Source organism: Juglans regia, unplaced genomic scaffold (genome assembly GCF_001411555.2).
Source record: "Juglans regia cultivar Chandler unplaced genomic scaffold, Walnut 2.0 Scaffold_765, whole genome shotgun sequence".
In the NCBI taxonomy this organism is placed as follows: domain Eukaryota; kingdom Viridiplantae; phylum Streptophyta; class Magnoliopsida; order Fagales; family Juglandaceae; genus Juglans; species Juglans regia.
In genome coordinates, this window is record NW_023362560.1 from 33494 (window position 1) to 39824 (window position 6331).

At 35.0% G+C, this 6331-nt stretch overlaps 1 long non-coding RNA gene across 1 annotated transcript; it reads left to right on the forward strand.

Moving 5' to 3' along the window:
- The first annotated feature begins 1306 nt into the window (after positions 1-1306).
- On the forward strand, positions 1307-2303 carry LOC109014682. The gene is made up of 2 exons (XR_001999764.2): positions 1307-1416; positions 1499-2303. It is a non-coding gene; the product is annotated as an uncharacterized LOC109014682 (long non-coding RNA).
- Positions 2304-6331: the final 4028 nt, after the last annotated feature.

Here is a 6331-nt window from a genome sequence, read left to right on the forward strand (position 1 = left end):
TCCTCCTCCAGCAAGCTCGACTTCCATCTCCCTGCCGTTTGCCCCCACGAAGTCCACCTCTCTCTTGCATGGGTTCTCCACACCCACGGCAAAACTCCACCTCCTCTGGCCATCGCACCACCACCGAGACCTCATTTGGCCACCGACCACCTCTCGTAGCCATCCCCACACCTCTCGTAGCCATCCCCACGTCCAGCCGAGTCACCATGCATGCTCACCTTCTCTCACGGATGCCCACTTCTCCTTAGGCCACCTCCACCACCTTACGCCTCAACCCACGACGTGAGACCACCCTCTCCGGCATCCTCAGGCCACCACTGACCCATCCCAACCACCCATGGCTCCGATCTGCCACCTATGCTCCCTCACTCTCACGGCATCTCTCCCTCTCACACACGGCTAGTTTTCCCTCCACCATTGTGATTTGTGTGGTAATTTTTTTATTTTGTAGTATTTTTGTTGTGATTTTATGGTTATTTTACTAGAAGATGTAGAGAGGGACGCGAATGCAGAGAAGGATGTATCACTGTTTATTACTATTTATGTTACTGTTTATTACTATTCACGTCATAGCGATTTTTAAGTATAAGGAAATATATTAACTAATGTAATAGAATTCAGCTAGATATATTTGGTGCGGTTGCACAAGTGCTTTTCTAAATTGAGCTTTTTTATTTTGTTTTTGTTGGACCTGAAAAACTTAATTCCTTAAGGAAAAGGTAATTTGGAATAGCTAATATTTTGAAAAGAAAAATTATTATACACTTTTCGTAGTTAAAAATATATACTATTAATTAATTCCTTAATTCTCATATTTTCATAATTTCACTCGTCATGAAAAAAAATATAATTATTTAAAATATAAATAAAAATAATAAATCTTAATTATCGTTTTCAGCTGTAGCCATCTATATTCTTTACAGGAAAACTTTTAGATATAAACTCACCATTTAAAAATATATAATTTTATTTTTTTATTATTATATTTTATATTAAATTGAAATATAAAATCTGAAAATAAAAAAATAAAATCACATATTTTTAAATGGTGTATAAGAATGTAGAGCTTCTATATAATACAATTTTTTTTTAAATAGTTTGTTATTCGTTATTTCACACGTTATATATTATACTTATTTTTTATTTTTTTATTTTTTATTTTTATTTTTTTATTCTATTCTTTTCAAATCAATGGAGTTATTATATTCATTATTTATATATTACGTATTTGATAAAAAAAATTAAAAAATGATGTGAAGGGTGAATTAGAATTTTTCTTTTTACGCGATTCCACGGCTTCTCGAGTCTTCTATAGATGTGCTTGGTGCCTTTTTAAAGACACCCCCGGCCTCTTGTCAGAACTCAACAGTCTCCGTTCACGACTCTCGTCCCCATCTATTCTCTTCTCCGAATAAGGTGTAGTTACTTTTCCTATATTTTCATGTTTTTGATGTGATATTACGCTAATTATTGATGCTCTTTTGTGTTTCCGATTCAGGACCTTCGTAATTTTCTCTGATCTTCTTTGCCCGTTCAAGAATCTATCTGTATAATGACTCATATCCTTCCGTTGATCAGCCTTTTTGTTTTTCCTACCATCTCGACGGTTTGTTGTTTCTTCCCGCCGTTTGGTTGCCTTGAAGATTTCAGAAAACGAAAAAAGAAATAAAAATCATATTTTCGGATCTTTCCTTTCTGTTTTCAGTAAAAAAGAAAAAAGGAGAGTTGAAGATTCCAGAAGTTTTTTTTTTCTTTGATTGTTCGACGGTTTTTTCCTCGGCAACCAAACGGGTTATACATGGTTTTTGATAGCTAGTATTTGAAAAGATAGTTTTGTTTCGTGATCTTTGTTTGTTTGGCTTTAACTGAAGCGAACGCGGTAACCAGAGAGACCGGGACCGTGAGCGGGCTCAGGCTCGGGCCGGCAACAAGTCCAAGCAGCAGCCCAAAAGCGACGGCCTCACCCCCGAGCAACGCCGAGAAAGGGATGCGAAGGCGCTACAAGAAAAGATGGCGAGGAAAGCGGCGCAGTCCGTCCGGGGGAACATTGCTGGCGGCGGCGGCGGCATCAAAGGTAAAAAATGACAGAGTGAATGGTGGGGGATATAGGTAGGTAGATATGAGAATACTTGTACTGGATCAGATGTGGGTTCATTTGGTGATGTTGTCTGAGATGAACAAACAAACTAATTAGGTTTTTTCTTGAAGGACATTGTTAAATTTGGCTTTTCGACCATCGATGTTATCTCTGATTTGGAATGGAACTCCTTTGTAGCTTTGTTCAACTGTTTTTTTTTCCCAAATATGTTTTGTATTTTATTCCGAGTTCATCCTTTTTAGCTTTGAAAAAAATATAATTTTGCAAGCATAGTTAGTAAGACTCTAACTAACCAAGTCTTGGTTAAATAATTTCATGGTATCAATGTCTCCTTCTAGTGATGTCAGAATCCATGGAAGCTTGTCACAAGTAGGTTCATCTTCAATGAAACTCACGAGTTTTGCCCGTAAGACAAAAGGTCATATGGCTTCTAGCCGAGGAAATGAAGGATTTTGGACTTTCTGGACTTGTTTTTTTCCCATATGTTATCAAGAAAAAAATTATCTCATTAATCATTATTATTATCCCATATCCCACATCTTATGTGACAAATTGGATTCACTAGCAAGTGATTGGTTCTTGCTCCAACTCCTCTATCTCGATCCGGCTTGAAGAAAGCACGATGATAGATCTTAAGGAGAGGGAGCTGGAAGAGAGAGGTCGAGGAGAGTTTGGAGAGAGAGAGCGCTTGAAGAGAGAGGTTAAGGATCGAGAGAGAGCTTGAGAGAGAGGTCAAAGAGAGAGAACTTGAGGAGAGATAGGTTGAATAGAGAGAGATTGATGAGAGAGGGATTAAAGGTGATTGGTCTGACATAAAAAAAAATTGTCCGATGGTGGGTGAGGGTGAATAATAACTCATGTGTATTCCTATTAAGATCACTCTTATTGGAATAGTTAAATTAAAGTACATTTTTTATGAATATAAGATGAATTTAATTTTTAACTATTTCATTTATATAAATTTTTACATTAGAATAGTCATTTTTTCATTATATGACAATAAAATAATATAAGATGAATTTAATTTTGACTATTCATATCAAATCTACAAATTGAATTATCTATTTATTCATTATATAGTAATGAGTAATTAATAATTTTAAAAATTTTTTAATTTTTTTAATTATGAATTTATTTTATTTTATCATATTTTACTATTTATAATATTATATATTAATTTGTAATTGTATTCTAATTATATTTTTTCAATTGTCATTTAAAATGGAGAAAGAAATAATTAATATTAAAAGGAGAGAGAAAGAAATAATATAAAAATGATTTGATGAATGAATAGTGTGTTCCAAATTTAGAAATTAGTTTGGATATTACTGTAGCTATATTCCAAATATTTAGAATATAGCTAATTCAATGTGAGCAATTTATTGACCTAATATCTAAATTCTCATTGGATTTAACTTTTAGCTAATCTAATGAGAATTTAGCTATTAGGTCAATAAATTGCTCACATTGAATTAGCTATATTCCAAATATAGCTACAGTAATATCTAAACTAATTTCTAAATTTGGAACACACTATTCATTCATCAAATCTTTTTTATATTATTTATTTCTCTCTCCTTTTAATATTAATTATTTATCTCTCTATTTTAAATGACAATTGAAAAAATATAATTAGAATACAATGACAAATTAATATATAATATTATAAATAGTAAAATATGATAAAATAAAATAAATTTATAATTAAAAAAATTAAAAAATTTTCAAAATTATTAATTACTCATTACTATATAATGAATAAATGGATAATTCAATTTGAAAATTTGATGTGAATAGTTAAAATTAAATTCATCTTATATTATTTTATTGTCATATAATGAAAAAATGGCTATTCCAATGTGGAGATTTATAAAAATGGAATAGTTAAAAGTTAAATTTATCTTACATTCATTAAAAATGTACTTTAATTTAGCCATTCCAATGAGAGTGCTCTAAGAAAGCCAAGAACAAAGCAGATAAATTTCTTGCACATGGGAACATGTTTACGCCTACGGCTGAATGCTGAGTCCAGCTGCAGCATCAAGTTGAGGTGTTCTGATCAGGAGATAGAAGTGAAAAAATAATAAATAATTTGTAAATAATAAAAAATTATAAATAATAGTGAATTTACCAAACACAACCTAAAATAGGCCACTTAATAGCCAAGAGAGCTTGGAAGCAAATTACAACACAAAACGCCTATGACATCATTCCAACATAGCATTAGAGCAGTCATCGATAAGATAGGACACCACATTAGAAGCAAGTTATCGCAAATTTTAAGATGAATCGGTTACCAGCCAACCATTGTCTTCAATTTTTCTATAAATCGGATAAAAGTAAACACTAAATGTAGATTCTATTAGGGTTTATATGATTTGCCAAGAGAGCGTGGAAGCAAATTACAACACAAAACCCCTATGGCATCATTCCAACAATGCATTAGAGCAATCACCGATAAGACAGGACAGGACACCACATTAGAAGCAAGGTACCGCAAACTTCAAGATGAACCGGTTACCAACCGACCATTGTCTTCAATTTTTCTATAAATTAGATAAAAATAAACACTAAATGTAGATTCTATTAGGGTTTATATGATTTGCGAACGGTATTTGATGCATTGTGTCTCTCTTCAAATATATTTGAAGAAGAAGTCGAAGTAAAAAAGATTATAGAAAATCTCAATCCACTTCTAGAATCTCAATCTCCCTCAGCTTTAATGATCAGTGAGTTGGTTATGGAAACATTGGGAATGGACAGGTTGGTGGGGCACAGAGTGAAAGAGTGATGGTGCTGTGGTGAAGAAGAATGGTCAAGCAACGTTCATTTTTAGGAAAATGATGGAAGAGCTTTTTTCACAATGGGTATTTTTACAAAGTTGTTTATAAAAAGTAACATCATTTTATATATCATTTTAAAATATGATTATATAAAAAATTGTAAAAAAATTATTGGATGGGGCTTAATACCATTTCGAGATTTATTGGGCTATTTCACGGGCCTAAGCTACAACCAAGGCCAATAACCCAATCCCCCGAGAGTCCAATCTATCTCAACCATTGAAAAAATAACCGATTGAGAGTCACTCGGACAAAGAGAGTTATCCGATCATTTGGATTTGGCAAAGCTCTCCATCCCGAGATTTGAATTTCAAATAATAGATAAGTATGTTATCGCATGACAACAAAAATCTTAAGGGTTCTATATAAACATATAACCCAGGTATGTGATGATCATTTGATCCATTTGTCTAGAAAATGAGATTCTTATTGTGATCATTGACTTAGGCATTAGAGGCGTTTCCTAGAACCCCCAAGCCACACAACTCTTTGGTTGCAGGTGATCGTGTGTGTGAAGCTATAAAACACCTATTGATCGTGAAGTAGAGGGAAGATGAGAGTCTGAAGGCATATCTGGCACGGTTCAATAATGAGAGAATAATAGCCAACAATCAAGATGAAAAAATTATGTTGGCTACTTTGCTCATAGGAATTTGGCCAAGAGGTCCCTTTATGGCCAAGTTAGCGAGGAAGACCCCCTCCACCTTGCGAAAATTTATGGACAAGGTAGATGATTTTGTCAACTCTGAAGATACACTAATCACCTTGACAGCCAGACTAGAGAATAAGGAAGAACAAGCACCCAAATGGAATTCAAAAAAGGAGCGAGATCGAGGGTTGAGATTGAGGACAAACCCATACGGAGGAAGACGACACACCCGCACAAGTAATCACGTGCATTACTCTAGTGTGCACATGCAAGACAAAGTCAAAGAGGCCAGGCGTGGCGAGGAATAAGGGTAGGGGCGACAGACCCAAAAGTACTGCACCTACCACAAACAAGCAGCCACAGAACTAGAGATTGCTATACATTGAAACAAAAGATTGGAGATGAGAGGAAACAATGAGCTAGAATGCATTGTCACCCGGAACGCTACTCCCCCGCCCCCCATTGTCTAGGCAATAGAAGGCAAGAGCACAAGCACCAACGGAGCGAAAGCCTAAGAAGAAGAAGCTCACCAATAAGAGAAAGGAGATCACAAGAACCACGAGAGTGGCACCCTAGGCAGGACGGAAATCGAAGGAACCCACTTGTAGGTGAGATACAAACAATCGTTGGAGGATATGCAGGGGTGGCCCCACTTCCTTCGAGAGGAAAGCATATGCTAGGTGGGCCAAGTTTCACCCACGATCTCTTTTGACGATGATGATTGTCAAGGAGTAGTCTACC